This window comes from Pteropus alecto, unplaced genomic scaffold, assembly GCF_000325575.1.
Source record: "Pteropus alecto unplaced genomic scaffold, ASM32557v1 scaffold3, whole genome shotgun sequence".
NCBI classification, from domain to species: Eukaryota; Metazoa; Chordata; class Mammalia; order Chiroptera; family Pteropodidae; genus Pteropus; species Pteropus alecto.
In genome coordinates, this window is record NW_006442484.1 from 67,005,027 (window position 1) to 67,024,163 (window position 19,137).

The following is a 19,137-nucleotide window of genomic DNA, read 5'->3' on the forward strand; positions in this document are numbered from 1 at the left end:
GGTTGTGAGATAAGATTTCATATGCGGTCGGTGCATTGACTAGGCATGGCTCAGCAGGGTCCAACCAAAAAAACACCTTTATTTCTTCTCCTAAGGTACCTTCAAATATGCTCTATTGTTGCTGTCAAGATGTCCACAATTTGATGACATCTCAGTTCTCTAGCTGATGGCATTCTGGTCGCTTTGGGAATTATAACAACCTCTTTTGTAAGGGTCTAAACATGGAATCTAATGTTAATCAAAACATCTCCCTCCCTGCCCCTCAGGCCTCAAGTAGGAAGGACCCTATGGTGTGGTGGCAGGATTCTGCCTTCTGCTTCACAGTCCCTAGAACCAGGAGGAAGGGAAGGACATTGTTAAAACAAGGATAGAGTTTTACTTAACGGGTTGTGTCTGGTATAATCTGGCCACCAGGGACCCTTTGTGGGCCACCTTTGTGTTTTTTTTCAGGGAGCTCCTTACTGCACCAATCACTGATATGGGAATTTCATTTTCTCACTGACTTCCTGAGACCCTAGGGCCCTGAACCTCTGACCTCAGACAGTGCAGCCCTGGATTCTCCTTACCCTGGCTGATCAACTTCTTGGATGGTGTCACTTCTAGATGGCTTTAGCCTATTGTCCTTCTATAGCATCCACTTAGCTCACTAGTATGATGACCTCTTGCCCCTCTGAATGACACAAGTATAGCCTGTTCCCACTGCCCTTCTTCCTCCTGACCCTGCCATAGGGATTTCCCTGGGCAGCCTGGCATCTTCAGACTTCTCTAGGGCATAGTCAAGCATAACTGTGGCTCCCCAGCTCAAAGGCCACATGCCAAACTCTCCAAAAGATGCTATCATGCATGAGGAAGGTCAGTAACTGTTTGCAAGTCACCAAGCAAACCAATAGGAAGTGGGATGGCAGTCTGCTTTCATACAATTGCCTTCTCTGAGGGTTTTTCTTGTAGCCTCCTCATTCATTTTGTTAGGGGTAAGAGATGGAAGCATCCTTTCTATTACTTTCTTTACTCCTATAATTCCTCATCACAGAAAATCTCCAACTCAATCTCTATACTCTTTCATGGGCTGAAGGTGTGTAATGGGAGGTGATACTTGATTGGAACCTCATATAAAACTCTTAGGAGATATCTCTCTTGAGGATGCTGGGTGGTGTTTATCATCAGATGTTCTCAGTTTGTGATCTTCAGCTGAAATTTCAGACAGAAATGGAAAATTTTATTTTATATGTTATTCACATACGTAATATATATCTGCAGTGTGTGTGTGTGTGTGTGTGTGTGTGTGTGTGTGTGTGTGTGTGTTCGTTTAAGTAATATATATATCTGCAGTGTATGTGTGTGTGTGTGTGTGTCTGTGTGTCTGTGTGTCTGTGTGTGTGTGTCCTTGAAACTGCAAAGTGACATTTAGGGGATACAAATAATATTGATACCAGTGGATGAATTTCTCAATAGACATTGGTTTGTTTTTCCTTGTGGTCTCTGTAGACTCTCTTTGCTTCTGACATTTTGAATTTTAAACTTGCCCTTTTTCCAGGTAATGATTATGATTGCCAGAATTTATGGGCTATAGAGCTTAGAGGTTAAAAATACAGGCTGTGCATATGGACTTCTGAGTTCAATCTTGGCTCTTCTACTTTCTACCTAGATAACATTGAGCAAGTTATTTAATCTCTTTATGCCTCAGTTTCCTCATCTGAAAAATGCGGATGATAAAAAAATCTACCTTCATTATGAGAATTTTATTCATTTAATTACATGTTATATGCTTAGAACAGTGCCTGGCAAGTAATAAACATTTGGTAAATGTTAAATATTGTTGTAAACAGAATAAGGCCACCTAAAGATGTACCTGTTTCAATCCCCAGTACCTGTGCATGGCAAAGGAGAATTAAGGTTGCTCATCAGCCGACCTTAAGATGAGGTGATTATCCTGGATTTTTTCCAAGTAGGCCAATGTAATCACAAGGGAGCATAAAAATGAAAAAGGAAGATGTGACTATGGAACAAAGGTACAGAGAAATGGAATATTTGAAATGGCGGAAGGGGGTCATGAGCCAAGGAATGTGGGCAGCCTCTAGAAGGTGGAAAGATCAAGGAAATGGATTCTTTCTGGGGGGCCTCCGAAAAGGGATGTAGCCTGCCAACCCCTTAATTTCAGCCTATTTCTGTTGTTTAAGCCACTAAGTTTGTGGTCATTTTTTACAGCATCAATAGAAAACTAATATAATTCTATCATAATTATTACTACTACTTTCATAATGTAGTATTTTATAAGGGAAAAATGTCCTCTTTAAGATGTTAAAGAAAAAAACATGAAGATTTAATTTGTCTATAAATATAAAAACTTTCAGAGCTTCCCATTTTCTAGAATATTACTAAATTAAGCCTGAACTTTATATTTTACTTCAGATGATTTAATTCAGGTAGTTCATTCTCCATTGTCTATAATACAGAGCTGGCTCTTCCTTTTATTGTCCAATACATGCTATATTTTCCCCTGGTAGAAATCACAGGTCCTCCTAGATTCTTTAGACATCTAGCAGCTTGGGTTTTGTTTCCTTTTACTATTTTAGCAAAATTAAGATCTGAAAGGTGGTGTTTGATTTTATCTCCCATGTAAAAATAGCAACTGTTTACCATAGCCTCTTGCATCTGAGTTTGCGAGCATATTGGAGTTGCTGCTACATGCACATTTTCAACAACAAAAAACACAAAAGCTGTTACCATTAGCCAACAGATTTTGCTTTAGTTCTCATCTGTTGCTCAGATGCTATTGACTTAGTTTCTTTCTTATTTAAAAAAGATTGATTGCTTTAAGGTTCTCTAGGAGTTAGATGTGTTGCTTAAATATGTATTATTTTTTTCCATCATCTACATTTCACAGACACTTTCCCGAACATAATTTAAAGTAGGTTGTGCAGTTGTACCATGTACCATGCCACCTAGCCAATGGTGTGGATGAGAACTGAAATTCTGCCTTCTCCTCTTCACCAAGTTGTGCATAATGGAAGTGAGAATGTGTTAGCAGTGACTATGCTCTTGCTCGTAAAAAGCTGTGTCATGTGCTTTTCTGATATTAGCTAGTCTGTTCATGTCGATGGTGTGTAGTAGGACAGTCTAGCTCATTAGTTAAGTTAACCTACTCTTGATCCTTTTGAAAAAATTATGAGAGGTCTCATTCATTCATATCCTTATGTTTATTGTCTCATATCCTTATATGTATTCCCGTTTGCTTACACTTTGCTGATTTAAGAATTACCTCCTTGCAGATTCAACTGTGGCTCTTAACACAGATCATAAATTATTGTGGAAAAATGTACAGCTCAAAAACCTACCAACTGTGGTAGTTTCCCTGTATCCTCTGTTTGCCTCCTATTGAAAGAGAAATTTGGGGGATCAAGGTGTTTAAAGTTCTCCATTGTGTTTAGATTCCTTAAGGCATTGAATTCTTCATAGCTCTACCCTGCAGAAAGACTGCCTATGGCTCCTTGTAGCCGAAGGGTGAAGCTCAAACCCCCCTCAGTAGCCAAGCCCATTGTTTATCAGTCTCTGGCGCCTTCCTGGGGTCTAGCAGATATTTCCTAAGCACTAAAGAGAAATATCCTTTGGCTAATAATCTTACCCTGCCTAAAGTGAAAAACCCAGAAGTCAGCCCCCGATTTATTAAGTATTTAATAACCTTGTCTATCTGTATATTCTTTTAACCAAAGTGTGTCAAAGATTTGTATTTAAAATCCATTCTTTCATATCATAGTTTCTGTTGCCTCCTCTTGAAATTATAGGCCACTCACTTCAAAAATCTTTGAACTGTCAACTTGTTCTGGACCCTGAATGGAAAACCTTAATATTATTAATCAAATACTTTCTCCTATATATTTTTGTGTGATTTGGTACCCAAAGGAACTATGCTTAATAAACTCTTTTCTAGTGGATTAGCAAAGAGCGAAATGTAAAACCTGCCAATAGAAACTTCATCTCTGTTTTTAATATTTTTGCCCATATTTATTTGATTAGTAACATATTTTGAATGCTTACTCTTTGCCTAGCACTTTCATATTTATTCTCCATTGATTCAATTCTGTTGAAGGACTACTTTGCATCAGGCACTGTTCTAGGCACTGGGCCTACAGCAATGAGAGCCCTGCTCTTATGGTGGTACTTTTTTTTTTTTTTTGGTCTTAGTAAAGCAAGGAAAAATCAAAGACTTGAATTTCATGTGGTGAGTTTAAAACAAAAACAAGCAAAATATTGCATAAACATGTAAACAACTTGTAACAATGAATTACTCAAGGAGTGGTGGGACATTTTCCTAAGATACCTCTGGGACAAAGCAGTAGGACCTTCAATGCAAAGAAATCAACAGTCATTTTATTCTGTGCCAAACAAGACAACCAGGCCATGGCTCTTGTGGAACTTACATTCCAGTGTGGGGGAGAGAATAAACAACTAACTCAAAACAATTGAGATCCTTTCAGATGGTAGAAGGTGCTATGAAGAAGGTAAGAAGTCAGAAGGGATGGTGTCATCTCACCCTCGGTAACTGTCTAACAGCCATCAGAGTATGCTTCTGCCAGGCTACACTGAATTTTCAGCAGATATGTTATCAGAACTTAGCACACTGTAATACATACTAATTCCAAAGCACTTTATGCCTGCTTTTTTTTTTTTTTTTTTTTGCAGCATATGAATATGGGAAGGTTATTTTTAAACCATCTTCATGTAAAGCTGTAAGAGAAAGCTAAACCCAACTGTGTCTGTTTTAGTATACAAAGTTCTATTATACCTGAAGTAAACATTCTTAAAAAATGTGGTCTCTAAATAGTGAACTCTATTCCTTTTAGCCCGTCAGTTGTATATTCTTTATTATTTCTTCTTAACTCAGCTAATATAGCTTAGCTATACCACAAGGGTATACTGTTCAGTGTCTACTTAGAAAAACCTGAATAATAACCCTAATGACAAAAGTATTTGTAAAAATCTAGAGGCATCAACTCTTTTATTTCTAAGCTTTGCAAATCTAAAGCATCTATGTTCGTTTGCTTTATACTAAAATGTACTATATATGTTATTGAAACCAGGTCACCTCTATATACTGGATCCTGCTATGAATTGTTTTGAAGAGAATATTCCTACACACACACACACACACACACACACACACACACACACACTCTCTCTCTCTCTCTCGCTCGCTCGCTCGCTCTCTCTCTCTCTCTCTCTCACCACCACCACCACCAGCACGACCAACAACACAGACAGATATCACTACCACCAAGTTAAAACTTAACCTACTTAAAAATCTCTCGCTTGCAAGCTCTGAATATCTTAATCTCCAGGCCTTCTTCGTTAATCCCTTTGCATCTCAGTCTACTCATCAGTAAATTGGGGATAATATCACATCCTCTCCAAGTTGTTGTGAAGTATAAGTTCAACAATTTACATTAAGCTAAGCTATCCGTATAGTGCCTGATTTGTCTTCCCCCATGGCCCTACCCCAGAGAGCCAGTCATCAGATATTGCTTTTGACTTGGAGCCCACTAAATTGGTTTTGATTTTTTATTTTTCCTCTAATCGCTATGTGTCTTTGAGGTGGGCATGCTTTAGCCTGGACAGTTTTGCGTAATAAACTACAATAAGTTATGACATAGCTAAAATCATTCAGTCATATATATTCTATAAGCTTTGGCTCACCCCTTTCTAAATGTAACCATGAACTATTTTCAAAGGTTATCTAATCTCTTAATGGTGCTGAATACATATAGAAAATGGACTCAAATAGAGAAACGGGTTTTTTTTTTTCTTTTTTCTTCATGTGTTTCAGACATAGTGTATGGACCGGTTAAGGCCAGTGGTGGGAAAAACGGGGACATGCAGCCCCTGGAAAGCAGTGAGGCCAGGCTGAGGCCCAGAGGCAGCTATGGTAGGCTGGGGCGGGTACCCCTGCTGCCCAGGGTGGAAGGCACTGGGCCGGGACCAAGCCATGGCTACAAGGCTGTGGTCTTGATATTCTTAATACATAGCTCATAGTTATTTCATTGAGCTGCCTTGGAATTTGTCTTATGATACATTACCCGTAAAGATACATTTTGACTTGATTTTTAAATTAGGTTAGAGACCGAATACTTAAATCTCCAGGGAGCATGACATCTATCGTACATTTCTCCTCTTTACCTTGATCCCATAACGGCTGTTATAGGTCTCGTGTACAATAAATGTAATGTGGCCATGCCTGTCATTACCTCTTTCTAGATAGTGGCTGTAAAATGTCTGGATATCCCTTCAACTTTATGGACACAAAGGGTAACCCAGCTAATGCAGCCAGGCCAATGAAATTTTAACAGTCATTTCCCCAAAGGCAGAAGGCCAATAACAGGCTAGAGTTAAGTTGCTTTGCTTCATGAAGTAGAGGCCAGTGTGAAACATGAAATTTTAGATGAAAAATGAAAAAAGCCAGAGTAGGTCAAAGTTCTTAATTCAACATCAAGCCAAATATAAAAATACATTGAATACAGAGAGCCTTACAAATCAGGGCAAAATGGCTACACATATTGAGCCTGAGAGAAATATATGACTGGCCAAAATAATTTGCATGTCAAAGACTGGTATGGGTGCAGCCTTCCATCCTTCTCCCCGACTCTCTCTGGTTGCAGAGGAAAAGAAATAGAACCAAAAAACATGTCGGAATTTTGTTAACGTTCATTTTTTTTGTCTATTTGGTAACTGAATTTTCTCACCTCACAGTTCATCTTAAATAATTTACTTTCTCTTTTACAGTATGAGCCATGAATACTTTGTTTCTTTGTTTTGTTAATTTGCCAATTTTCCTTTGAGCTAAGTGCCCTAGCAATTTTAATTTTTCATTCAAGTTGGAAAGAGCAGTGACCCTTTTTTTTATTATTATTGTTCATTATTACTATCACAGGCCTGGGCTCAGAATGCTACTTTTTATGACCAGCAGTGTTGAGCCCATAATAGAATTGCGAAGTAGATATACCAATATCTACTTCTATTAAACCCAGTGGTGCAATAGATGATAATATTTATATATTTATGTATTATATGTCCTAGCTTTTGTTCATTTGCAACTAAGGACCAGAGAGGACAATTAACACCACAAAATGAATAGATCATGAACAGGAGAGTGTAAAGAGGTGAAAGAGAGTACTTATGTGAATAGGGCAAGTGATAATAAAACAACGAAGATACATGCCAGGATGATAACTAGAAAGTATAGATTACATTTGGATCAAACAAACTTAGGCTTGTTTGGTTGGCATTTATTTCTTAACAAAAAGAAGACCCAGAGACAGATGGGCTACTCTTCTGATGGCCTGACGCTAGGAAAAATGAGCTGCTGCAGTGCTCAGCATTCGGAGTTTGTTTGGTGTCTGACTTTACTTATGATTATTATTTTTTTACATTCTGCAAATCTCTTTAATAACTGTCTTAATCGCAACAGTTAGGTTCTCATACCTACTTTTTAAAATAACAGCTTTATTGAAATTTAATTCATATACCATCACATTCACCCATTTGTAGTGTATAATTCAGTGATTTTTAGTATATTCACAGAGTTGTGCAACTATCACCACAATTAATTTAGAACATTTTCATTACCCCAGAAAGAAGCATTGTACCCATTTGCATCCACTCCTTATTTCCATTTACCCTCCACCCCCATAGCCCTGTCCTAGGCAACCACCAATCTCCATCTCTGTGGATTTACCTATTCTGGACATTTCATATAAATGGAATTATACAATACGTGGGCCTTTGTGACTGATTTCTTTCACCTAGAGGAATGTTTTCAAGGTCCACCTATACTGTAGTTTATTTCAGCAATTCATTTCTTTTTATTGCTGAATAATATCCCATTGTATGCGTATGCTACATTTTGTTTATCCGTTCATCAGTTGATGGACATTTAGCCATATTTCTACTTTTTTACTGTTATGAATAATGCTACTAGGAACATTATTCTATAAGCTTTTGTATAGATATGTATTTTCATTTTTCTTGGGCATGTCTTGGGACAATGAGGTGTATGACTTGGGAAGTTGCTGGGTCATATGGTAACTCTGTGTCTAATCTGTGTCCAACTTTTAAAAAATTTTTTCAATTCTAGTTGACATGCAATATTATGTTAGTTTCAGTTGTACAACATAGTAGCTAGACATTTATATACCATTACAAAGTGCTCACCCCAAAAAGGTTAGTACCCCTCTGACACCATACATAGTTATTATAATGTCATTGACTATATTGCCTATGCTGTACTTTATATCCCAATGACTATTTTTATACTAGCAATTTGTACTTCTTAATATTTTTTTTTCAGCTGTCAAGCATGTCTGCAAATTTTATTTTTTTATTTTTTGAATATGTGTTCATGGAGGAGCGAGGGGCATGGATGGAGTTAATTAGTATAAAAATGGATGGGTAGCTTGTGTTCAAATCATTTTAAAATCTGACTGCTCTCCACCACCTTCCCTCCTACCCTATGTAATCTTGATTACTCTGTAGCTCTGTTTATTATAGCTGTCCAAAGCAAGATGATTTTCTCGTACTTATCACAGTAAAAATGATCACGTAGAGTATCAACTGAAAGGCTTGTTTGTTTAATTAAGGTTCTCGTCTCCTCTTAATATGTGTGCACAACTGCCATTAATGTTAATGTGAATCATGAAAGAGCACTGAAGAATAGACCCCTTTATCTCATTACTTCTCTAGGATAATGAGGTTTAAATTTGTTAACAGATAAAAACAAAAGTCCAGTGGAAAAAAAATTGGCTTAACTTTTAGAGAAATTGATATGCTAAAAAGAATTTTCACAGGTACTAAAGCAGAAGATACAGATTAATAAATAAACTTCATTAGTATTTAAGGTGAAATCTAATCATTTAAGATGCTGGATTAGTAAAATGGAAAAGATTTCCTAATGGACCTATTTGCATACTCATATTAAATAACTAATAAAACATATTAATAACAGTTTTATTCATATATATAAGTACTCATAAGTTCCTAGTTGGGACTTATTTGCCTAATTTGCTTTTTACTATTCCAGCACAATGTCATGTCCTTGTAGGATGTTTACTTAATACTGTTAGATAATGACATGTATAGATTTAATAATTTGCTTGAAGGAAAAATGGAATTAGTTCTTTATTTAGCACCTTTTATCTGAGAACATCAGTGTAATTTACTAACATCCATCTTCAAGATGCATGGAGATGAATGTGGCAAGTAGTAGCTTTACTTTGCAAATAGTAAAGATTGAGACATTTAGAAGTGAAACAGCCTGTCTAGAGCCAGATTTTGAACTGAGATAATACCAAGATAATACCAAGATAATATCGATCATTGCTACTATTGTATTTGCACCTAATAATGCATTAATACCAGCCATAATTATGTGTATGCTTTCATACACCCTGTAGAACCCATACTTCATTTTTGCCATCATTGGATTTTCTTAAGCCAACATGTAAAACAGGAATTTAATAACATGAGATGGTTCAGAATTAAGGAAAAAGAATCTTTGGCATAATAACTATAATTGTTTTCCTCACAGAAAAAGAGAGGCTTCCCAGAACAATTATACACAGATATAGGAGATATGCAAATTGAAAAATGGTTAAGAGATATACAAGTAATATTGGATTGCACATCTAGGACTATTAACTGAACCATGCTAAATAATATTCACCAGGATTTTGGAGACAATCCAGCTTTGCTTCCCCAGCTAGCTGCTGATCATTGCTGCATGGTGGCCCTGCCTCAGTCTCAGCTTCAACATGTCTAAAGTCTAATTCATCATCCACCCAACCAAGTCAAGAGCTCATCCTGACTTTCCTAATTCTGCTTGAGGCACTGCCAGGAATCCTTTGGTATCCAAGATGCCTCCCTCTTCTCATTCCCACCTTTCATCAGCCATCAATCCTGTTGATACTTGCAAAATGCTGTCTCTTACATCTGGACCTTTTTTTTTTTCTTTTCCACTGCTATACTCTAATCATGATCTTTGTTATTTATAACTAGATTATTTCAATAGACTTCTGATTTGCCTGCTTTCTTCCTTCCTTTATTCCAGTTCATCCCAGACATAGCTACCAATCATTCCTTCACTGTTATCAAATATTTAATGAACACCTTCTGCACTAAAATGCAATATAATACAGTGGCAAAGAACAGATCCTCTGGAGTCGTTCTCCTCAGATTCAAATCCCAGCTCTGTTTCTTTCTAGCTGTCAGTGCTTTAGCAACTACTTAACCATTCTGTGCTTCAGCCTCCTCTCCTGTGAAATTGGAATAATAAGAGCATCTGCCTAATAGAGTTGTTTTGAGAGTAAATGAGATTATATATGAAAAATGCCTGGCACACAGCATGTTCTTAAAATATAACCTATTAATAGTAATCTGTTCCAGGAGCTAAGATGATTCCCAATTACCTAGTAATCCTCAAAAATCCAACTGTAGAGTCATCTACAGAGCTTGTTAAGAATAAAGATTACTGGACCTTATCAGAGATTCTAAGTCATTAGGTTTAGGGTGGGGTCTGGGAATCTTTGATGGGTCTGATGGAGGCAGTCCCAGGAACCTCTATTTGGGAGCTACTAACTCATAAAATTCAAACTACTTAGTTTGGTATTTATTACCCTCTATTTTCTCATCCTCATTCATTTTTTTCTATTGTTTTTTACTGCTCCTCTCTACAGACTTACCGCTCTAACCAGATTATACCCTATTACCCAGAACAAACTTTCTAAAGCCCTAAAATTGCATCCTGGCTTAGGATGACCTACCTCCTCTCTCTCTTCCCCTTCCCTCCACTTCCCTTTCCTTCCCCTCCCCTCCTCTCTTCACGTCCCTCCTTCCTTCTCTCTCTGTCAGTCTTGCCAGGTTTCTGAAACCCACCTTAAGCCCCATCTCCTTTATAAATGCTTTGACCTTCATTACCTTCTTTCTCATCAAAACTTTTATAATCCGTATCTTCTCATTTAGTGCTTCCCATAGGCCAGCTTGGTTTTGGGTGTGGGTTTTACATGTCTGTCTCATGTCCTTGGTGGGATTGTAAATTCCTTTAAGCAAAGAGACCTCCTCACAGTGCTTTTCGCAGTGTTGGCCTTTAATGAGCTTTTCCTGATTGACTGACTAGATTATGTGGTGTGCTAATTGGAGTAGACTTGTTTGGATATTAAAATGTTGTGCCCTTTAGTCATTCTAGATAATAGTATTAAAAATAATGAAAACGGCGGAAATGGTTCAAAAATAAGAAAGAAGGTGAACTGTATTGGGAGTTAATTATTTTTTTTAAATTTCTGCTTGAAGAAGAAGTTGAAGGATGAGTTAACTGGTAATAGTAACCAGCTGTTTTCCATCTCCACTGAGGACAGTGCTTAAGAAAATGGGCCAAAATCACTATCAGGGAAAAATGAGGTTAGATATAAAAAAGAAGATAGTTGTTAAGCACTGGAATGAGGTTTCTGAACAGGTTGTGGAATTGACCTCCCTGAAGTACTTTAAAAGTAGAAAGGATAACTATCCATCTAAAATGATATGAAAAGAATGTGCCAATCAGTTCATTACTTGAATATCTATTACATGCTACTCTGGGGAAACCAAGAAAAAAATATAAAGCGTGAACCCTTCACTTAAACTCACTATCTAATTAAGATGACCCATAAATATGAAATTATTAGCAATGATAGTAGGCTTTACATTAAGAGCTAAATTGTAAGGTTATGACCATAATTGTCGTTGAAATTCAGATGAATCTCCTCCAATCCCTCGCTATCTCTCTACCTGTAAAAAATCTACGTCAGGCCTTTTTTAAATAAATGGATTTTTAAAAATCTCTTTCCAAGCTGCTTTTCTAGCTGGAGTGGGACATCCCCCATCTTTTCTGAAATAACTTACTCAATCCTATTGAGCAAGCAACTGCTAATTGTACAATAAACATGTCATGATTAGTATACAACCAATCTTTTATTACTTTTTTTCCCTCTGACATTTTCTTTTATTCATTCAACATATATTTATTGTGGCCTACTAAGTAGCAGTCCCAGTGCTCAGTTTGGAGATACTCACAATGAACAAGTCAGATGTGCTCTCATGGTTCTTATGGAGGGGCATACATGTTCTAATATTAAAATTGCATAAAACTTACTAAGCTCCTTTTAAATAACCAGAGCATACTTGAATTCCATAAAACTATTGTCAAACTGCATGCAGTATAATTGTTAAAAATACTGAATTGTCAGATGCCTTGATATCTAAGCTCAGCTGTGTGACTGCTTTCTTGAATGGAAGTTTTTCTTTGCCTGGGAAATGCATACTTTTTATATACTTGCAATATGTGTGTAAATTATTACCATGGTCATCAACCACTTGGCAACTGGCTGGAAACGATTATATGATAGATGTGTCTATAGACTAAAATAAGTAAGGGTTGGTTATCCAAAAAGTCAGTTTCACAAGGTGAAATGACACTGAATTGAGGGAAATTGCGCAGACTATTAACATTTAACTTGCCAAAACAGAAAAATGAATCAGAGGTAAAATGAAAAATTTGGCCTTTAAACATATTCATACTTAACATATCTTTTGGTCTGCATTAGAGGAACCAACTTATCCCAGTTCGAGCACTGAAAATCCCATGCCCAAGGAAATTTGTCAGTTTTAAGCAAATCGGGACAGTTGATCACCCTAGTCTGCATTCATTCCCAGGGTGATCAACGTTCCTGAAGGATCATTATCTGATTCTTTCCCTCCCTCCCTCCCCACTCTTTGTTTATGTGCTACTATATAGTCATAAAAATTATTTGAAAAATAAAACACATATAAAAAGTAATTTTTAATACTACAAATTTTAAAACTCTGTGCTATAAATTTAAATACACACACACACACACACACACACACACACACATATAAAAGAGTGGAAGCTATAAAAGAAAACTTGAGTGAGCTCTTCTATTACCTTAGTTTTTTGTGCTTGCTTTAACCTGAGCGGCCATCTATTCTCTTAAGGCTTTTTAGTATCTGGAAAAGCCACATAGCTCCAGAAATCAAAGTAGAAATGTCTCAGCAGAGAATGACTAAAAGCAACACCCCACTTGCCAACAAAAGAATCCTTAAAAATATATAATTTAAAACTCAAAAAAGAGTGAGCTGGAAGTACATTGACCAGAAATAACAGTTGTGACTGATTGTAGACAAAATCACCAGTGAACTGTAAAAACCCTAATTCGGGGGTTTGGGGTATTAGTTCCTCCCATTGATAGGTTTCTTCTTCTCCAAGGACTATAATTTTCCACTTTAAATTTGAACTCTAGTCAATGTATAGTAGAAAATCAATATCATAGATTTGTTCTGCTTTCTTTTTGCCTCCTGGAATTTTTGAAGTATGTGAAGAAGCAGCTTTTATGATGAAGATGGACTGTAAAATGAAAGGGGTAGCTTTGACCAATTTCCTAGAACTTTGACCCAGACATTCTTCACAAGACTACCCATGCTTTCCCCATGTCTCTGTCATGCCTTCATTATCCCCACTCTGCTAAGGCATTTACTGTCTAGAGTGATATGATTATTAACACACTTTTGTAAAAAGTCTGGCAAGTTAATTGACACTCGCTATCAGAATATTTTTCCTGTTTATTCTATCTTCTCCCCTTAATTTTGTTTTGCTATTTTCAAATACAATTTCTTTTCCTATATTATGACTTGAGGAAAAGGAGGTGGATAAAGAAACTACACACACACACACACACACACACACACACTAGAGTAATCCAAAATCTACACGTTTAATAGTAATACAGATGATAGTTCTTGTATTATTAAAAATAAGCAAAGGTGCCAGGGAATTATTGCAACAAATTCAGACATGAGGACATGGTAGATCATTCTCATGCTCTCAGGCAGATTGAAATTTCTCCCCAGACATTTCAAATTCTTTGATTAGCCTTCTAACTCCAGCTCACCCACCATCTTCTCAGTCTCGGCATGCTCAGGCACACTTCAGGGAAAAGTCGTTGGCCAGGTCTGATTACTCTAGACTTGCATCAGAGCTGGACTGATCATCTTCGTACTTTCCATTGGTTTTGTAACCACCTGGAGTGCAAAAACCATGTGTGAATTTTTGTGTTCTCTGCATACCTCTGCTTTTGCTTCATTTTCCCTTCTTCTGCCTTCCCCTTGTATCTTCTCGTAATTGTAACCCACTTTTCAGGTTCCTTCTGATTCTAGTTTTCTGAATAAGCACAGAGGTAGATTATCAGTCATCTCTCCCTAGACCTTGGTCAGCTTTGTATACATGGTCTCCGTACCTGGCACCTGGTAGCCCAACCACAGAGCTCAATAAAGCTGTGGAGCTCTGAGCAATCATGATTCTTAACCAAATACAACTCCATACCATGTTGGCTTTTACTTGAGCTCTGCCCAGGAACATTGCCTAAAACACACAGTCCCATGTAGGCCTCATTTTAAACCCCCTCTTAAACTGGAGCACTGGTATAGTAGAACTCGTTTCTGAGAGGTCACTCCCAGCACACCAGCTCCTGGCTCCATCTCCAACCCCTAGTTACAGGACATTTTTCCTTAAACCTCATGTATTTTATTTGATTTGTAAGTACTCATCTGTCATTTGCTCTCTTCGCTGCCATGGCCTGTGCTGCTGATGAAAAAGACCTAAATGGACCACTTCTAGACTAGCTAGCTGACCTCTCTCAGGCAGACCCTATCCAATGCCTTTGTGTGATTTCTCCAGCCATTATTATCCTAGTTAGTGGGACTCTATCTAATCCCCATCCCCAGTGATCCTATGTTGTTGGGCCTATCTGACTCTAAATTTGCTGTTGCTTACCGCCTTGGCCATAGTATGCATTCAAGAGTAGATTGCTGAGCTTATTCTTGATTCCAGGAAATTCATTCTAGAAATAATAACTAACAATCCATTTCTACTTGAAATTGTTTCCATAGGCTGATGTGACTTTTAAATGACAATTGGTATTTTTTTCTCTTGTGTCTTTTTTTTTTATCCAGAGTATTCATTTTCATTTTGAAAAACTCAAGTGTTAATTTCAAAAGAGAGAAACAAGTTCTTTGAACAGTGGAGTCTCTGACGGAAGGAACTCTCTTAATTTGAGAAATATAGATTAAAACTTACTGATAAGCTCTGCTCTTTAGTTTTACATTTTTAGTGTCAAACTTTAAATCTAACTATCATGTTTTATTCCATAAGAAATATATCAGCATGAAGAGAAATAGTGGTAGGTTATAGGATGTAATAGAAATTCTAATAAGCTGTTTAACAATAATATGGCAGGCAGATACCATTTTAATCAGTACTGTCATTAACAACTATCAATAAAGAGGATAAGATGTTCTTGTCTTTGTGAATTATGATTTATGGTTGGCACAGCAGTCACACTGAAGTATATTTATTTTACAATGTGAAGACATTGATTAAATGCACATGGCATCTCAAATACAGTTGACATTTTAAGTCAAAATTATTACAGACATGCAGCCATTCATTTAAGCTGTTGCTTTAAAAATGTGTCTCAACTGATTGTTAATGGAAGAAAGTCTAGCTGGGCCAATATTTCAATAAGTTGATTCTTTATTTTGCTGGCGTGCATAGCCTGGAGGGAAGTGGCCTCCTCTGTTAGTCAGTCTCATAATTTTGCTATATCTTTTGGATACACACACCAGATGAAAATAGTCCCTTATGTATATATACACAGGGTTCTAGATTGCTCAAAAAGCATTCTGGTCTTAGGATAAAATTGTTTTTTGGTTCCCTTCCCATAATACTCCCTACCTTCTCTGCAGGTCTTGCCTTCTAGCCTACCAACCTCCATAGGAAGTAGTTCTTAAATAATTGATGGCAGCTGTAGCTGAAACATTAATATCGTTTAGGGATGATTGTTTTTGTAATGTATATTACTGCATCTTGCCAATAGAACAGTGACTTTAAACAACCTAAGTGTTTGAGTATTGATTGTTGATTTATAAGATTGAGGCAAATACTAATTGTGTCTGAGAGATCCTTATGTACCATGTCTATAAATTCTTTGATCTGTTTTCTCATTTATCTTTTTAACTTCAGAACTTACTTAGATTTATTAAATTTTTTTATTATGAAATAATTTTAGATTTACAGAAAAGTTACAAAAAATAGTACAAGGAAGTCTTATATACCTTTCATCCAGATTCCTCAGATGTTAACATTTTACATTAGTTCTAGTATTTCTCTCTCTCTTTTTCTGTCTCTCCATATGGATGTGTTTTATTTCCCCCATATTACTTGAGAGTATTTGCAAACCTGATGCCCTTTACCCCTAAACTGACTTTGAAGCTAGAACTACATCATTGTATCATTTTTATCTTATATTTGAGGAAAGTAAAGAGCTGGCCTCAATTCAACCTCAAATCAGCGAAATTAGAAATTATAAAGCGAGGAGGGTGGCGATTTCAAATATGATTACAAGTCAAGAAAACCAGTATGTGTCATTCTTTTATTTTTGTGAGCTATATTAACACCATCTAATCTAAAAATGTAAATTAAGTCAGCATTGACTTCTGGTAAATGAGTACACATTTCCAAGGGTAAGGGATATTTCTCTGATGGTTAATGAAACTTCAAAAGTTAGACCTCTGCAAAAAGGTGCAGATATCTCATCCTGGTGATGAGGCCTCATTAACCATTGAATTTAGCACAATGTGCTTCAATGAGATAGCAAATAGGAAAATGTCCTGCAGATTATTATTAAAATTGCTGCAGAAAGATTCTTAGAAATCCAATGCTTCTCATATTTCTTAATCTTTTTATTTTGCTGCAAATGATTTATTAATAAGACCGGAGTTGGGAGCTGAGGAAGCACTACCAGACTCTGATCACCATAGGGCTTTTCTTATCAATATCTGTACACTTGAAAACACATTTTGAAAACAAAAATATACAAAGGTAAATGTAATATGATAGTTATAATGGAGTTAAATTCATCTACAAAATTTATAATTTACCTAACCAGGAATGGGGATCTAGAGAATTAGGGAGTATTCTGCCAGTCATTTTTATTACATTTGTTAGGTAATCAGGATACTTTATATTGGAGAGGATACTCTAAGTGTGTCTGACTTTAATTTCGTCTTGAGAAAGAAGAGGAGATACAGTATTATAAATATGGTATATAATATGATATTGTAGTGTAATATATAGGTATAGCTTGTAGAGGGTGTGAGGATACACATCTGTTGAGTATCAGTACTTAAATGAGAAAATTCCCATTTCCCTAATTCAAAAAAACTTTCACAGATAAGGCAGGAACGCAAGAGCGTTCCTCATCACAGGTCTTTTCCTAAATTACATGAATGTAGTGATAACAGCCCTCTTAGGCACATGACCACATATTGCTGAATTTGTCCATATTGCTAACTGGAGATAGTTTGATCCTGAGTAAGACAACAAAGTACAAAATGGTACAAACACTCTACAGAATCCTTGTTATCTTTCTGGATGTCAGGATTTAGATAGTCACAGAAGCTGAAATCTACTCTGTTCTTCTTGTAAGCTGAATATGTCTTTGAATGTCTGTGCCCCAGATATCTTCCATGTAAAAGACAATACAATTTTGTGAAGCACTTTGAAACTTTTAGCCAAAAGGTAGTACGCATTGTTATGTCATTATTATCTCTTTTTAACTTAGCTAAAATTAAATTGGTAGATAGTATTGAATTTTGTGAATGCTAATATGTCATCATTCCTTATCCTATAGGTTAACTATATTCTATCAAGGTTTACGGTAAAGAATTTCTAGAAAACAAACCTTAGTTTTCCATTCTTTTGGCGAATCCACATGCATTGACACAGTGTTGGTAAAGCACGTGTGGAGTTAAACTTCTAAGGTACAGTCCTGGAACTGTCTAAAACTTATGTGCAAAATTTTGACTATAAATGAGTGTGTATATTTTTATGGAAAAAGTCATAATTTCCTTCTAATTCTCAAAGCAATCTGTTACTAAAAAGAAGTCAAGAACCATTTCATAATGGAGTCCAGCCTCTGCACGGGGCCGTTTGTGTTCTCTGCCTGACAAATGTCTGATGTTCTTATTTCCTCTCTCTGACTCCTTTCACTAATATATTCAATATTTAGGTCTGATGGATACAATCTCTATCATTGGAGTAGGAATGTAACCTTATGTGGAAAGAATAATGAGATAGAGAATGTCTGTCTCAACATTTTTTATAACTCAGAGACCTCCTTAAGGCAGAGCCTGATTTGAAGATAACCACCTGAGTACAGTGCCATAGGCAGCAACACTGTCTACCATGAAAGGGTGTTTATTCAAGATCGTTTCCTTTCTAGTATCCTCTAGCTAGGTTCCGTCAAGTGCAAATATAGCTCTCCTCAACCTAAGAATTATGAATCTTTTCAGTGGAGACTCTCCATGTTTATGTTTACGTTTACCTGTACTTTTCAGTGTATCCTCAGTGTTGATTTTTCCTTTCTACTGTTGCAACTCCACAAAAGAAAATTTCAAATATGTTTATGTAGTTCGTTTTGAAGAGCAGTCATCTTATTTCTTCTCTCTGACTCCTTTCATCTATCCTAGGACTGTATTGTACACCTTCTTCTTTTGTCAGAATCTTTACAGTGTCAAATAGAACTAGGCTATAATGTCACCCTTGGTCATTAGGTGTTGCTGCATTGCATACTAAACTCCAAACTGAAAAATGATCAGTTGGGGGCTTATGAATCTGTAAGATAAATTCTATTAATTTATCAATTCTGTACATTTAAAATCTTTAACATAAATGTACTTAAAATAAGAAGCGGCTATAATAAAATGTATAAATAAAGTTTACCCATATAATTTTAATGTTATAGTCAAATAATTTATGCTTAGCCTTGTAGAGCAATGCTAATTTTGATCAAAATAAAAAAAATTGATATTTCTTCAAAAAACAAGGATATCTTATTTGACACAAATTACCATTCAAGAAAGTAACAATAATTTCTCTTCTTTAAAGGGCAAACAACTAGAGATGCAAGTAGAGTTACAGTTTAATGCATCAACCTGCTCTTCAAAATTAGTAATATTTAAAAATGAATTCTTTCATTTCTACCA

At 36.3% G+C, this 19,137-nt stretch overlaps 1 protein-coding gene across 1 annotated transcript in view; it reads left to right on the forward strand.

Moving 5' to 3' along the window:
* PARD3B (par-3 family cell polarity regulator beta) overlaps nt 1–19,137 on the forward strand; it is a 905,664-nt gene that overhangs the window by 639,703 nt on the left and 246,824 nt on the right. The gene's annotated exons all lie outside the window — the stretch shown is intronic.